The sequence below is a fragment of the Salmo trutta genome, unplaced genomic scaffold (genome assembly GCF_901001165.1).
Source record: "Salmo trutta unplaced genomic scaffold, fSalTru1.1, whole genome shotgun sequence".
Classification (NCBI taxonomy): domain Eukaryota; kingdom Metazoa; phylum Chordata; class Actinopteri; order Salmoniformes; family Salmonidae; genus Salmo; species Salmo trutta.
The window spans coordinates 3487247-3504085 of record NW_021822911.1 but is presented as its reverse complement, the minus strand read 5'-3'; positions in this window follow the sequence as shown (position 1 = coordinate 3504085).

Genomic DNA, 16839 nt, shown 5'->3' with positions numbered 1-16839 from the left:
ATACTCCCGGTCGGAATATTATCACTTCTCTACGACATAAATGGCATAAAAATTTGTTTTAAACAGCGGTTGACATGCTTCGAAGTACGGTAATGGAATATTTAGACATTTTTGACAAGCCAACGCGCCATGCGCGGGACCGTGAGGAAGCATTCTAGAACTCACGAACAAAACGTCGCTGTTGGAATATAACGATGGATTATTTGGGACCAAACCAACATTTGTTATTGAAGTAGAAGTCCTGGCAGTGTATTCTGATGAAGAACAAGCAAGGTAAGAACATTTTTCTTATAGGAAATGTGATTTTGGTGGAGGCTGAACTGGGTGGGTATCTAAATAGCTAGCCCTGTAATGCCGGGCTATGTACTTAGATTATTGCAAAATGTGCTTCATCCGAAAAGCTATTTTAAAATCGGACATATCGAGTGCATAGAGGGGTAATGTATCTATAATTCTTAAAATAATTGTTATGCTTTTTGTGAACGTTTATCGTGAGTAATTTAGCAAACTGTTAGTAAATTCACCGGAAGTTTGCGGTGGTTATGCTTTTTCTGAACGTCACATGCTAATGTAAAAAGCTGGTTTTTGATATAAATATGAACTTGATTGAACAGACATGCATGTATTGTATAACACAATGTCCTAGGTGTGTCATCTGATGAAGATTATAAAAGGTTAGTGCTGCATTTAGCTGTGGTTTGGGTTTATGTGACATGATATGCTAGCTTGAAAAATGGGTGTCAGATTTTTTCTGGCTGGGTACTCTGCTAACATAATCTAATGTTTTGCTTTTGTTGTAAAGCCTTTTTGAAATCGGACAGTGGGGTTAGATTAACGAGATTCTTGTCTTTAAATAGCTGTGAAATAGTCATATGTTTGAGAAATTGAAGTTATAGCATTTCTAACGATTCAAAAATCGCGCCACTGGATTGAAGTGGCTGTTACGTAGGTGGGACGAAATCGTCCCACATACCACACGAATCAATCAACACATGCTTCTCTTTGAACGACTTAATATAATATTAAACTTTCCTGAAATAAATTAAAAATAAACGTTTGGTTCCTCAACTGCGTTGCCCTCCAGTCAGCAGATGGCGATGTGCGTCTTTTAGGTTCAGGCGATGCTGCCAGTGTGACGTATAATCTAGTGGACGGGACGCTCCTTCAACAACAACAGCTAGTCAGACACCTCGGTAGCTTTCTAGCAAACATAGCTACAACATTCACGCTCTGTACACTGTTTTGGTGTATATTAGTCGCTGTGTATTAAACACACTTCTGTCGTATGTACTTGTTGGACCATTTAATTATATATTTACGTTGTTTGTCAGCTAGCTGGTTTGCTAAGTTAGCTTAGAACTAGGCTAGTCGCTAATGCTAGCTAGCTAACATCTCCGACCATGAGTTCACTAAGCTACTCTCCTCCTGCTAAAGAAGAGGAGGTCTGCTGGACGGAGAAAGAAGCTCTTGTGAAAGAGGAGGAAGAAGAGAAGGATGTTACAATACAAAAACAAGTAGAGGGTGAGGCTGTTACAGTGAAAGAAGAAGAGAAAGACGTTTCAGTGAAAGAAGAGGAAGATGCGTTCAGAGTGAAAGAGGAGGAGGATGTTACAGTAAAAGAAGTGGAGGATGCAGTTTTTGGATTGAAAGAGGAGGAGGGGGAGATGACTGTCACATTGGAGGAAGAAGAGGAGGTTGAAGATCTGTTTAACACCAGTAAGTACCGTCTCTGCAGTCGTTGAACCAATATGCAGTAAAGGGGTTCTACACTTTAATGTTGTTCTGTAGGAATGGCTGAAGCTACACTGTAACGTGTAGAACATCAAGAGTGGACCATCAACAAAACGTTAACAATTCATCAAATGCATCCAATGACAATGCCTGAAATACTGTAGTCCTCAATATCTCCTATTAGATGTACTCTTAAAGGGGCAATCAGCAGTTGTTACATCCATTTTGGGACTTATACATTAATGATATGTACCCATTGTTTCTTTAAGAATTCACTTATAAATGCCTCATGAGCTTAGTTCAACTGTCGTACCCCATCAGAACCCCAAATAGAAGCTTTTTTAACTCCAATGTTTGTCAGTAAATATAAACAAACACTGTATATCCTCAAAACATGGTTAATACTAGAATGTTGATATCATGGATGGTTATATTTCTCCAGCCCCATCCCTCAGCTTTTTATCGAAACGGGCAGGGAGTACGCTTTGTTATTGTTTCTGCTGCTGATTGCTGCCCCCGTTATTCCTCAAGGTCCAAGGACTGTATGTTATTTTCAGAGGTAGACTGGCTCTGGCAGCTAAAAAAGTCAAACATTCCATCTACATGTGAATCGATTCTCAATTGCGATACTTTCAAGGAAATTAGGCATGTTTCTGAGAATTAGCTTAGGAACCGCGTGTCACAGCATGACAATGTGAACGCGATTGGTCGACAGTCTCTTGGACCGGCGTTATATACACTTTGACATTTTCTGGAATAGTTTTTATTTGAAAACGTTTTTGTTTACTTGCCTGCCTATTGAATTTGGAATGCACTGTACTGTTCATCTCTGAAACTCACTGAGATAATTCCTTTGATACAGCAGTAGCAATACAGGGATATAACATCTACAGTCCTACAGTAGGTCTATGTTGTTATTAGGTGAAGTTATGGGTCCTACAGTAGGTCTATGTTATTGTTAGGTGAAGTTATGGGTCCTACAGTAGGTCTATGTTGTTGTTAGGTGAAGTTATGGGTCCTACAGTAGGTCTGTGTTGTTGTTAGGTGAAGTTATGGGTCCTACAGTAGGTCTATGTTGTTGTTAGGTGAAGTTATGGGTCCTACAGTAGGTCTATGTCATTGTTAGGTGAAGTTATGGGTCCTACAGTAGGTCTATGTTATTGTTAGGTGAAGTTATGGGTCCTACAGTAGGTCTATGTAGTTAGGTGAAGTTATGGGTCCTACAGTAGGTCTATATTGTTAGGTGAAGTTATGGGTCCTACAGCACGTCTATGTTATTGTTAGGTGAAGTTATGGGTCCTACAGTAGGTCTATGTTGTTAGGTGAAGTTATGGGTCCTACAGTAGGTCTATGTTGTTGTTAGGTGAAGTTATGTGTCCTACAGTAGGTCTATGTTGTTGTTAGGTGTTGTTTTTGGCCAATTTGGCAAACACTTAGTTTACTTAGTTTTTTCCCCCAAGATGGCGTAGCAGTGCATACGTTTTTTTGTCATCCTCTCGTTTTCTTTTTTCTTTTTAGTCTTTTTTTGTATATATTCCAATTTACTTTCAATCTCTTTTTCTATTTTTAAATTAAATATACCTTCCGGTAACCCGATGTTAATCTCAATGTGACACGGATCCGCTATTTTTCTTTTAAATATAGCCAAAACATTAATTAGAGGCTAACCAGCTAATTAGCTACTAGCTATTTAGTCATTGTTAGCCACTGCTAGCGGCCTTTACCCTCTGCTCAGGCACCAGCCGCTTTTAGCCTGGATAATACCTGCCAGCTTCGGACTGTTTTTCTCCACTACAACGCCGGATTCCTGCCGTAAACCCTGGACCATTACCCCTGATCATCACAGCTAGCTAGCTGCCACTGAGTGACCCAGCCCCAAAAGCTAGCCCTGAGCCAGGCGCATCTCCCGGCTTGCAAACAAATTTACCACAACTACAATACCTCTTTCACCATTTGGCCCGGTCCCTTCATCGACACGGCGCCCCGCCGTACCACCGCGACTGGTCCGCAGACATAATTCCAACCGCTGTGCCTTCAACCGGCCTTTGCCGGACGTCGGAGCAGATGCTTCTACTTACCCCGGCCTGCTAACTTTAAACGCTGTGTCTCCCGCTTGCTAGCATAGCAACGACTACCCCGCGGCTTCCCTGTTCCATCTATTGCTGTACACTGGACCCTATGATCACTTAGCTACATAGCTGATGCCTGCTGGACTGTTCATTTATCTCCACTTTGTTTACCTTTGTTTATCTGTTGGCCCTAGCCCAAACTCAGGCCCTGTGTGTAGTTAACCGACCCTCTCTGCCCATTCATCGCCATTTTACCTGTTGTTGTTGTCTTAGCTGATTAGCTGTTGTTGCCTTACCCGTTGTTGTCTTAGCTAGCTCTTCCAATCAACACCTGTGATTGCTTTGTGCCTCGCTTTATGTCTCTCTCAAATGTCAATATGCCTTGTATACTGTTATTTAGGATAGTTATCATTGTTTTAGTTTACTGCGGAGCCCCTAGTCCCACTGTACATGCCTTAGATGCCTCCTTTGTCCCACCTCCCACACATGCGGTGACCTCACCCAGTATAACCAGCATGTTCAGAGATGCAACCTCTCTTATCATCACTCAGTGCCTGGGCTCACCTCTTCTGTACCTGCACCCCACCATACCCCTGTCTGCACATTATGCCCTGAATCTATTCTACCACGCCCAGAAATCTGCTCCTTTTATTCTCTGTCCCCAACGCACTAGACGACCAGTTTTGCTGGACTTTAGCCGTACCCTCATTCTACTCCTCCTCTGTTCCTCGGGTGATGTGGAGGCTAACCCAGGCCCTGCGTGTCCCCAGGCACTCTCATTTGTTGACGAATGTAATCGAAAAAGCCTTGGTTTCATGCATGTTAACATCAGAAGCCTCCTCCCTAAGTTTGTTTTACTCACTGCTGTAGCACACTCCGCCAACCCTGATGTCCTTGCCGTGTCTGAATCTTGGCTTAGAAGACCACCAAAAATTCAGACATTTTCATACCCAACTACATTATTTTCCGTCAAGATAGAACTGCCAAAGGGGGAGGAGTTAGCTTGCAAAGTTCTGTCATACTTTCCAGGTCTAAGCCCAAACAGTTTGAGCTTCTAATTTTAAAAATGAATCTCTCCAGAAATAAGTCTCTCACTGTTGCCACCTGTTATAGACCCCCCTCAGCTCCCAGCTGTGCCCTGGACACCATATGTGAATTGATTGCCCCCCATTTATCTTCAGAATTTATTCTGTTAGGTGACCTAAACTGAGATATCCTTAACACCCCGGCTGTCCAACAATCCAAGCTAGATGCCCTCAATCTCACACAAATTATCAAGGAACCCACCAGGTACAACCCTAAATCCGTAAACATGGGCACCCTCGCTGATATTATCCTGACCAACTTGCCCTCCAAATACACCTCTGCTGTTTTCAATCATGATCTCAGCGATCACTGCCTCATTGCCTGCGTCCGTTATGGGTCCGTGGTCAAACGACCACCCCTCATCACTGTCAAACGCTCCCAAAACACTTCTGCAAGCAGGCATTTCTAATCTACTTGGCCCGAGTCTCCTGGAAGGATATTGACCTCATCCCGTCAGTAGAGGATGCCTGGTTATTCTTTAATTATAATTTACTCACCACCTTAAATAAGCATGCCCCTTTCAAAAAATGTAGAACTAAGAACAGATAAAGCCCTTGGTTCACTCCAGACCTGACTGCCCTCGACCAGCACAAAAACATCCTGTGGCGTACTGCACTAACAGCTCCCCACCCCCCGCAGCTACTTCCCCAAGCCTCCCCAGCTTCTCCTTCACCCAAATCCAGATAGCTGATGTTCTGAAAGAGTTGCAAAACCTGGACCCGTACAAATCAGCTGGGCTTGACAATCTGGACCCTCTCTTTCTAAAATTATCCACCGCCATTGTGGAAACCCCTATTACTAGTCTGTTCAACTTCTCTTTCGTATCGTCCGAGATTCCTAAAGATTGGAATGCTTCCGCGGTCATCCCCCTTCTTCAAAGGGGGTGACACTCTAGACCCAAACTGTTACAGACCTATATCCATCCTGCCCTGCCTTTCTAAAGTCTTCGAAAGTCAAGTTAACAAACAGATCACTGACCATTTTGAATCCCACCGTACCTTCTCCGCTCTGCAATCCAGTTTCCGATCTGGTCACGGGTGCAGCTCAATCACGCTCAAGGCACTAAACGTACAGTGAGTGAAAAAGGTATTTGATCCCCTGCTGATTTTGTACATTTGCCCACTGACAAAGAAGTGATCAGTCTATAATTTTAATGGTAGGTTTATTTGAACAGTGAGAGACAGAATAACAACAACAAAATCCAGAAAAAACGCATGTCAAAAATTTTATAAATTGATTTGCATTTTAATGAGGGAAATAAGTATTTGACCCCTCTGCAAAACATGACTTAGTACTTGGTGGCAAAACCCTTGTTGGCAATCACAGAGGTCAGACGTTTCTTGTAGTTGGCCACCAGGTTTGCACACGTCTCAGGAGTGATTTTGTCCCACTCCTCTTTGCAGATCTTATCCAAGTCATTAAGGTTTCGAGGCTGACGTTTGGCAACTCGAACCTTCAGCTCCCTCCACAGATTTTCTATGGGATTAAGGTCTGGAGACTGGCTAGGCCACTCCAGGACCTTAATGTGCTTCTTCTTAAACCACTCCTTTGTTGCCTTTGCTGTGTGTTTTGGGTCATTGTCATGCTGGAATACCCATCCACGACCCATTTTCAATGCCCTGGCTGAGGGAAGGAGGTTCTCACCCAAGATTTGACGGTACATGGCCCCGTCCATCGTCCCTTTGATGTGGTGAAGTTGTCCTGTCCCCTTAGCAGAAAAACACCCCCAAAGCATAATGTTTCCACCTCCATGTTTGACGGTGGAGATGGTGTTTTTGGAGTCATAGGCAGCATTCCTCCTCCAAACACGGCGAATTGAGTTGATGACAAAGAGCTCCATTTTGGTCTCATCTGACCACAACACTTTCACCCAGTTGTCCTCTGAATCATTCAGATGTTCATTGGCAAACTTCAGACGGGCACGTATATGTGCTTTCTTGAGCAGGGGGACATTGCAGGCACTGCAGGATTTTAGTCCTTCACGGCGTAGTGTGTTACCAATTGTTTTCTTGGTGACTATGGTCCCAGCTGCCTTGAGATCATTGACAAGATCCTCCCGTGTAGTTCTGGGCTGATTCCTCACCGTTCTCATGATCATTGCAACTCCACGAGGTGAGATCTTGCATGGAGCCCCAGGCCGAGCGAAATTGACAGTTCTTTGTGTTTCTTCCATTTGCGAATAATCGCACCAACTGTTGTCACCTTCTCACCAAGCTGCTTGGCGATAGTCTTGTAGCCCATTCCAGCCTTGTGTAGGTCTACAATCTTGTCCCTGACATCCTTGGAGAGCTCTTTGGTCTTGGCCATGGTGGAGAGTTTGGAATCTAATTGATTGATTGCTTCTGTGGACAGGTGTCTTTTATACAGGTAACAAGCAGAGATTAGGAGCACTCACTTTAAGAGTGTGCTCCTAATCTCAGCTTGTTACCTGTATAAAAGACACCTGGGAGCCAGAAATCTTTCTGATTGAGAGGGGGTCAAATACTTATTTCCCTCGTTAAAATGCAAATCAATTTATAACATTTTTGACATGCGTTTGTCAGGATTTTGTTGTTGTTATTCTATCTCTCACTGTTCAAATAAACCTACCATTAAAATGATAGATTGATCGTTTCTTTGTCAGTGGGCAAACGTACAAAATCAGCAGGGGATCAAATACTTTTTCCCCTCACTGTATCATAAACGGCATCGATAAAAGACAGTACTGCGCAGCCGTCTTCATCAACCTGACCAAGGCTTTCAACTCTGTCAATCACCGTATTCTTATCGGCAGACTCAATAGCCTTGGTTTCTCAAATGACTGACTCGCCTGGTTCACCAACTACTTCTCAGACAGAGTTCAGTGTGTCAAATCGGAGGGCCTGTTGTCCGGACCTCTGGCAGTCTCTATGGAGCTACCACAGGGTTCAATTCTCGGACCAACTCTTTTCTCTGTATATACCAACAATGTTGCTCTTGCTGCAAGTGATTACTTGATCCACCTCTACGCAGACGACACCATTCTGTATACATCTGGCCTTTCTTTGGACACTGTGTTAACAAACCTCCAAACGAGCTTCAATGCCATACAACACTCCATCTGTGGCCTCCAACTGCTCTTAAATGCTAATAAAACTAAATGTAGGCTCTTCAACCGGTTGCTGCCCGCACCCGCCTGTCCAGCATCACTACTCTGGACGGTTTTAACTTAGAATATGTGGACAACTATAAATACCTAGGTGTCTGGCTAGACTGTAAACTCTCCTTCCAGACTAATATTAAGCATTTCCAATCCAAAATTAAATCTAGAATCGGCTTCCTATTTCGCAACAAAGCCTGCTTCACTCACGCTGCCAAACATACCCTCGTAAAACTGACCATCCTACCGATCCTTGACTTTGGCGATGTCATTTTCAAAATAGCCTCCAACACTTTACTCAGCAAACTGGATGCAGTCTATCACAGTGCCATTCGTTTTGTCACCAAAGCCCCATGTACCACCCACCACTAGGACCTGTATGCTCTCGTCGGCTGGCCCTCGCTACATATTCGTTGCCAAACCCACTGGCTCCAGGTCATCTATAAGTCTTTGCTAGGCCGCCGTCACTCAGCTCACTGGTCACCATAGCAACACCCACCCATAGCCCACATATCTCACTGGTCATCCCCAAAGCCAACACCTACTTTGGCCGCCTTTGCTTCCAGTTCTCTGCTGCCAATCACTGGAACGAATTGCATAAATCGCTGAAGTTGGAGACTTATATCTCCCTCACTAACTTTAAGCATCAGCTATCTGAGCAGCTTACCGATCGCTGTAGCTGTACACAGCCCATCTGTAAATAGTCCATCCAACTGCCTACCTCATCCCAATGTTTTTATTTACTTTTTTGCTCTTTTGTACACCAGTATTTCTACTTGCACATCTATCACTCCAGTGTTAATTTGCTAAATTGTAATTACTTCGCTACTGTGGCCTATTTATTGCCTTACCTCCTTGCTTCATTTGCACACACTGTATATAGATTTTTCTATTGTGTTATTGACTGTACGTTTGTTTATCCCATGTGTAACTCTGTTGTTTTTTTTTCGCACTGCTTTGCTTTATCTTGGCCAAGTCGCAGTTGTTCTCAACTGGCCTACCTGGTTAAATAAAGGTGAAATAAAAAATAAAATAAAAAAATATTAACTTTATTGACACCCAAATGTGGTTCTTCAATAATTACACATAATTCTTAATACTGTAGCAAACATTATATTAAGCAGGACATTCAAACGAGCCTTACAATTATAATCCAAAGTAGTGTGAAAATGCACTCATAAGCAACCTGGAAATGGAGGTTACTCCCCTGATTTTTCCCCCGTTCACATTCAGAATACATTGTGAAAAACTAAAATCTTTGCTCACCATTTTTGCTCCAGGCAGATATACTACATCCATAACTAGTAGTTTCCTCATTACCAGATATACTACATCCATAACTAGTGGTTTCCTCATTACCAGATATACTACATCCATAACTAGTGGTTTCCTCATTACCAGATATACTACATCCATAACTAGCGGTTTCCTCATTACCAGATATACTACATCCATAACTAGCGGTTTCCTCATTACCAGATATACTACATCCATAACTAGTGGTTTCCTCATTACCAGATATACTACATCCATAACTAGTGGTTTCCTCATTACCAGATATACTACATCCATAACTAGTGGTTTCCTCATTACCAGATATACTACATCCATAACTAGTGGTTTCCTCATTACCAGATATACTACATCCATAACTAGTGCTTTCCTCATTACCAGATATACTACATCCATAACTAGTGCTTTCCTCATTACCAGATATACTACATCCATAACTAGTGGTTTCCTCATTACTTGATATACTACATCCATAACTAGTGGTTTCCTCATTACCTGATATACTACATCCATAACTAGTGGTTTCCTCATTACCAGATATACTACATCCATAACTAGTGGTTTCCTCATTACCAGATATACTACATCCATAACTAGTGGTTTCCTCATTACCAGATATACTACATCCATAACTAGTGGTTTCCTCATTACCAGATATACTACATCCATAACTAGTGCTTTCCTCATTACCAGATATACTACATCCATAACTAGTGGTTTCCTCATTACCAGATATACTACATCCATAACTAGTGGTTTCCTCATTACCAGATATACTACATCCATAACTAGTGGTTTCCTCATTACCAGATATACTACATCCATAACTAGTGCTTTCCTCATTAGCAGGGAGGAGTTTCTGCAACCAAATTGTGTGTGCTTTGCCCTCATGCCGCAATTTTAGCAAACACAGAAAGGGGCCTGTATTGGAGACCAAAAGTCGACTGGCACACTGTTTAGAGTTTCAACAACATGAATATCTTATTTCTAGCCTACAATCATCGATGTTACTACTAATGTGAAAAGAAGACAAAATATGACACTTCTTGCATATTTTAAGACAATTGTCAAATAATTTTAACATTCATTACAGACGTCAATTGTTGTACAACATCATGGCTACGCTGTTGGTATCACCTTTTACAGTGGATTACCGCTGTTGTGGGCCTTTAATCATCTGTCTGACTTTGTTGTTCACACAGCAGAGATACGGGACTACCTTGGATCCTCTGGGGAGCCTCAACAACCTCGTGATGCTGAAGAGGCAGAGAAGAGTCTCTCCACATCAGAACACCTCAATAAACACCTGCAGAGATTCACAGGGAAGAGAACTCACTGCTGCTCTGACTGTGGGAAGAGATTCACCTCATCAGGCATTAAAATTCATCAGAGAATCAAGACAGGAGAGAAATCTTATAGCTGTGATCAATGTGGGAAGAGTTTTACAACATCTGGCCATCTGACTCAACACCAGAGAATACACACAGGAGAGAAATCTTATAGCTGGGATCAATGTGGGAGGAGTTTTACTACATCTGGCTCTCTGACTCTACACCAGAGAATACACACAGGAGAGAAACCTTATAGCTGTGATCAATGTGGAAAGAGTTTTACAACATCTGGCCATCTGACTCTACACCAGAGAACACACACAGGAGAGAAACCTTATAGCTGTGGTCAATGTGGGAAGAGTTTTGCTGCATCTGGCTCTCTGACTCTACACCAGAGAATACACACAGGAGAGAAACCTTATAGCTGTGGTCAATGTGGGAAGAGTTTTGGTCGATCTGACTATCTGGTATCACACCAGAGAACACACACAGGAGAGAAATCTTATAGCTGTGATCAATGTGGGAAGAGTTTTACTACATCTGGCTCTCTGACTCTACACCAGAGAACACACACAGGAGAGAAACGTATAGCTGTGGTCAATGTGGGAAGAGTTTTACTACATCTGGCTCTCTGACTCTACACCAGAGAATACACACAGGAGAGAAACGTTATAGCTGTGATCAGTGTGACAAGAGATTCTCCGATAAAAGACATCTGATCAAACATCAGAAAATACATGAATGAGTTGTTTCATGATATCAATGATATAATGTCACAATGTAGAATGTTTTAACATTGTAGTAGGAGTATTTTAATGATGTCACAATGTAGAACCCTAAACGTTTGTCCCCTGTTCTATTGATTTCAACATGATATGGATATTAGCCTCAGGGGGAAAATCCAGGCTCTGAAATGGAAGAGTACTATTTATGAGTTTTAACAAAAAGTGACTAACAAAAAAAGAGTTGTGTTACACTTACCATGTTGGTTACGCACTTGAATCAAAATGTATCTGGCTGTTTTCTACAAATTGTCCTCTAACCAGGGATGTACACATTATTCCCAGATTCCGTGTGGTTTTTGAGCTGTTAGTTTTAACAGGACGTGCAACCTCATCTCCCTCCTCTCGGTACCATTGATTACAACATGATATCGATGAGTTATGACAAATAAGTGTTGTGTTCCTTTGTTTACCGACCCCTAAATTTAAATGCATCACTCCAAAATGTAGCTGACTCTCTTCTGCAGTTTGTCTAACCAGTGAGGTAAAATATATCTCCCATTTCCATGTGTTTTTTGTTTTGTTGTGTTAGTTTCAGGAGCAGATTAAACCTGATTTCCCCCCAAAATGCTATGGATCTTTATTTATTTTGACTGCACGTTTTTCCGTATCGGAGATGAGTTTTGTTTGGGCTCGTTCCAAGGGGACGAGAGTTCTAGAAGCTAGTGGGATTTAGAAAGAGGAGAGTTCTAGAAGCTGGTGAGTTTTAGGAAGACGAGAGTTCTAGAAGCTAGTGAGCTGAAAGAAAAAGGATTAAAAAATTATACTATTGTATATTATTATTTAGAAATACGTGTTTTTTTCTTGTTTTTAATTGTTGACAGCCATTAGACACCATGTTTATATTGGTGAAGGTGAATCATTGTAGTTGATTATAATGAGAAATGGAAGTTGTTTTCTGTTGGTGGTGAGCAAACTTGTCCAACAAAAATATAGGATATGTTTGTCTTAAGGGGGAAGGTGTTAGAGGCTTTGGTTTTTCCATTTATGTTTTGAGGTTGGACTTTAGCACGTCTAGCTCGTTAGCACGTCTAGCTCGTTAGCCCGTCTAGCTCGTTAGCACGTATAGCTCGTTAGCACATTTAGCACGTATAGCCCGTTAGCGCGTCTAGCTCGTTAGCCCGTCTCGCTCGTTAGCACGTAGGACGCACTGATTGGTGTCACCTCGTTAGTCAGTATGTGTTACACCTGTGCTGGCTTGTCCATCTCGTTAGTGGGAAGGTGTTTCACCTGAGCTGGTCCAGGTTCTAGTTAAGAGTGTCTGGCCCAGTGCTCCAGTTGTCTTGATACATGTGGAGAGTCAACACCTTTAGTTGCTCCACCTTTTTGGTTTTCTTCCTGTCTTTAAGTTTGGTGTGGGTTTTTCTTTTGTTTGCCTCTTCTTGGGCAGATTTAGTGGGTCTCATGGTGGGTGTCTTTTAGGTCCCAGTTGTTGTTACTAGTCAACTTTCAGTGGACACCCCCATAGTGTCTTTCAGAGCCCCTCCTAAAAAACAAGCTTGCATTTTGGGTTGGATATTGCATCCAATTAATATTTTAATCAATGGCATTTCCTTAGAATGTTCATTAGTCTTTCAGTTGTTATTCTTCTGTTTTTAATCTTTTAAGTTTATGTACTAAATATTTTTTTTTTCCATTGTGTTGCATCCATGTCTGAAATATGCTTGATTTTATTTGAACATATAATAAAACAAATGAATCAACAGACTCTTGGTCCCTCTTAGTATCCCCCTTGTCTCAATGTCATGAACTAGACCAGGTACTGTGTTACAGCTGCTCTCTCCTCAATGTCATGAACTAGACCAGGTACTGTGTTACAGCTGCTCTCTCCTCCTCAATGTCATGAATTAGACCAGGTACTGTGTTACAGCTGCTCTCTCCTCCTCAATGTCATGAACTAGATCAGGTACTGTGTTACAGCTGCTCCCTCCTCCCCAATGTCATGTACTAGGTCCAAAGCCCTCTCCTCTGTGGTTTCCCCCAACCTAAACTCACTGAGATGAGGTCCAAAGCCCTCTCCTCTGTGGTTTCCCCCAACCTAAACTCACTGAGATGAGGTCCAAAGCCCTCTCCTCTGTGGTTTCCCCCAACCTAAACTCACTGAGATGAGGTCCAAAGCCCTCTCCTCCGTGGTTTCCCCAACCTAAACTCACTGAGATGAGGTCCAATGAGGTAACGTCTAATAGAGGTGGTTAAGTTGACCACATTAGTAACCTGCCTGAAGAGTTGTTTGGTTTCCAAGCACTTTAATTTGGCATCCATGTTTCATGAAAAGAGACAGCAAAGTTTAGGCCAGAGTGTGCCAGGTGGACATTGGGTTTGATTCAGACCCTGCCAGTGTACCAGGTGGACATTGGGTTTGATTCAGACCCTGCCAGTGTACCAGGTGGACATTGGGTTTGATTCAGACCCTGTCAGTGTGCCAGGTGGACATTGGGTTTGATTCAGACCCTGCCAGTGTACCAGGTGGATATTGGGTTTGATACAGACCCTGTCAGTGTACCAGGTGGACATTGGGTTTGATTCAGACCCTGTCAGTGTGCCAGGTGGACATTGGGTTTGATTCAGACCCTGCCAGTGTACCAGGTGGACATTGGGTTTGATTCAGACCCTGCCAGTGTACCAGGTGGTCATTGGGTTTGATTCAGACCCTGCCAGCATGGCCAGAACCACAGAACCACCCCAGACCTTTCACGCATGACTAAAAACCACTAAGTATTAGATTTTCTGCCATGGTCTAGTATGTCAAAGCCTCAGACACCATTCACAATGCTGGCTGAGGTACGAGTAAAACATGACATATTATTTCCTAACTATTCACAATGCTGGCTGAGGTACGAGTAAAACATGACATATTATTTCCTAACTATTCACAATGCTGGCTGAGGTTCGAGTAAAACATGACATATTATTTCCTAACCATTCACAATGCTGGCTGAGGTACGAGTAAAACATGACATATTATTTCCTAACCATTCACAATGCTGGCTGAGGTACGAGTAAAACATGACATATTATTTCCTAACCATTCACAATGCTGGCTGAGGTACGAGTAAAACATGACATATTATTTCCTAACCATTCACAATGCTGGCTGAGGTACGAGTAAAACATGACATATTATTTCCTAACCATTCACAATGCTGGCTGAGGTACTAGTAAAACATGACATATTATTTCCTAACCATTCACAATGCTGGCTGAGGTACGAGTAAAACATTACCTATTATTTCCTAACCATTCACAATGCTGGCTGAGGTACTAGTAAAACATGACATATTATTTCCTAACCATTCACAATGCTGGCTGAGGTACGAGTAAAACATGACATATTATTTCCTAACCATTCACAATGCTGGCTGAGGTATGAGTAAAACATGAAAAATTATTTCCTAATTGTAAATAATTCCCCAATCTTTTAAAAAAGATCTGAAATGGCAAGGCTTTAGTTCAGTGGGCTTTTCCATTGTTGAGGAAAGCAGGGGAAGTGTTGTGAGTAACAGAACTGCCTACGGTGTGGGGGAAGGGAAGCTGCTCGCTGATTGGCTGTAGTGACAAGGGTCCCTCCAAAAATCTATCACTATTCCAACTCAAATTCTCCCCCAAATCTACCACTAATAGGCCAAGCCTCCACAGACCCTGTCTTGTATTGACAAACAGAACAAATCATTTCACATTCAAATATGTCATTTTAAATAGCTCAATTCAATCCAGCTGGGCCTTTTTAACACAGACAGTTGTTCCTGCTGTAGATGTTATGCCTTTGTACAGATCTAGGATCAGTTCTCCTCCACAATGCATATTCAGTACCGGTCAATTGTTTGGACACACCTACAAATTCAATGTTTTTTCTTTATTTTAACTGTTGTCTAAGTTGGCCTACCCTGTGGCTCAGTTGGTAGAGCATGGTGTGTGCAACGCCAGGATTGTGGGTTAGATTCCCACGGGGGGCCAGTACAAAAAAAAAAATATATGCATGAAATGTATGCATTCACTACTGTAAGTTGCTCTGGATAAGAGCTTCTGCTAAATAACTAAAATGTAAATGTAAAAAATGTACAATAATACTGAAGACAACACAACTATGAAGTAACTCATATGGAATCATGTAGTAACCAAAAAAGTGTTAAACAAATCAAAATATATTTTATATTTGAAATTCTTCAAAGTAGCCACCCTTTGCCTTGATGACAGCTTTGCACACGCTTTGCATTCTCTCAACCAGCTTCACCTGGAATGCTTTTCCAACAGTCTTGAAGGAGTTCCCACATATGCTGAGCAATTGTTGGCTGCATTTCCTTCACTCTGCGGTCCGATTCATCCCAAACCATCTCATAGGCATAGTTGTTGTCTTCACAGTTAACTCTAATGAACTTATCTTCTGCAGCAGAAGTAACTCTGGGTCTTCCTTTCCTGTGGCAATCCTCATGAGAGCCAGCTTCATCATAGCGATGGATGGTTTTTGTGACTGCACTTGAAGATTCATTCAAAGTTTTTGAAAGTTTCCGTATTGACTGACCTTCATGTGTTAAAGTAATGATGGAGTGTCATTTCTTTTTGCTTATTTGAGCTGTTCTTGCTATAAAATAGACAAATAGGGCTATCTTTTGTATACCACCCCTACATTGTCACAACACAACTGATTGGCTCAAATGCATTTAAGAAAGAAAGAAATTCCACAAATGAACATTTAACAAGGCACACCTGTAAATTGAAATGCATTCCAGGTGACTACCTCATGGTAGATGATAGGAGATGGTCAAAAGATAAAAGTTTTTATTTTTTTTAAGTCAAAATAAAACATAATAAAAAGTACATTTGAATGACACTAAGTGGCAGTGTTTTTACAACTAATGCTGGTTTGCCTGAGGCTGATGCCGTGCAGGAACACATGCATATTCACACACTCTCAATCAAACAAACACATACAAGAACACACACATACATGTAATAGTGCCAGACATGCACACAAACATATACAGTTGGAATTGCTGTTATGATTTTAGTTGTCCTTGATGTCCTTTGTTTAAATTTATTATTTTATAATTTTTTTGCATTGTTGTTTGCTGTTTTCTTCTGTCTTTTCCTTTTTTCTCTTTAGTTCATTCTCTTGGTTGTTGGTGCATTGGGGGGTTCTTGGGGGTGGGGAATGGAATTAACTGTCTTTTTTTATTAGGGGGGACTGTGGGAGGGGTCTCGAATGGTTGAGGGACAGCTATTGGGGAACTGTGGGGGGATCTTGGAGGGTTGAGGGACAGCTATTGGGGAACTGTGGGGGGATCTTGGAGGGTTGAGGGACAGCTATTGGGGAACTGTGGGGGGGATCTTGGAGGGTTGAGGGACAGCTATTGGGGAACTGTGGGGGGATCTTGGAGGGTTGAGGGACAGCTATTGGGGAACTGTGGGGGGATCTTGGAGGGTTGAGGGAC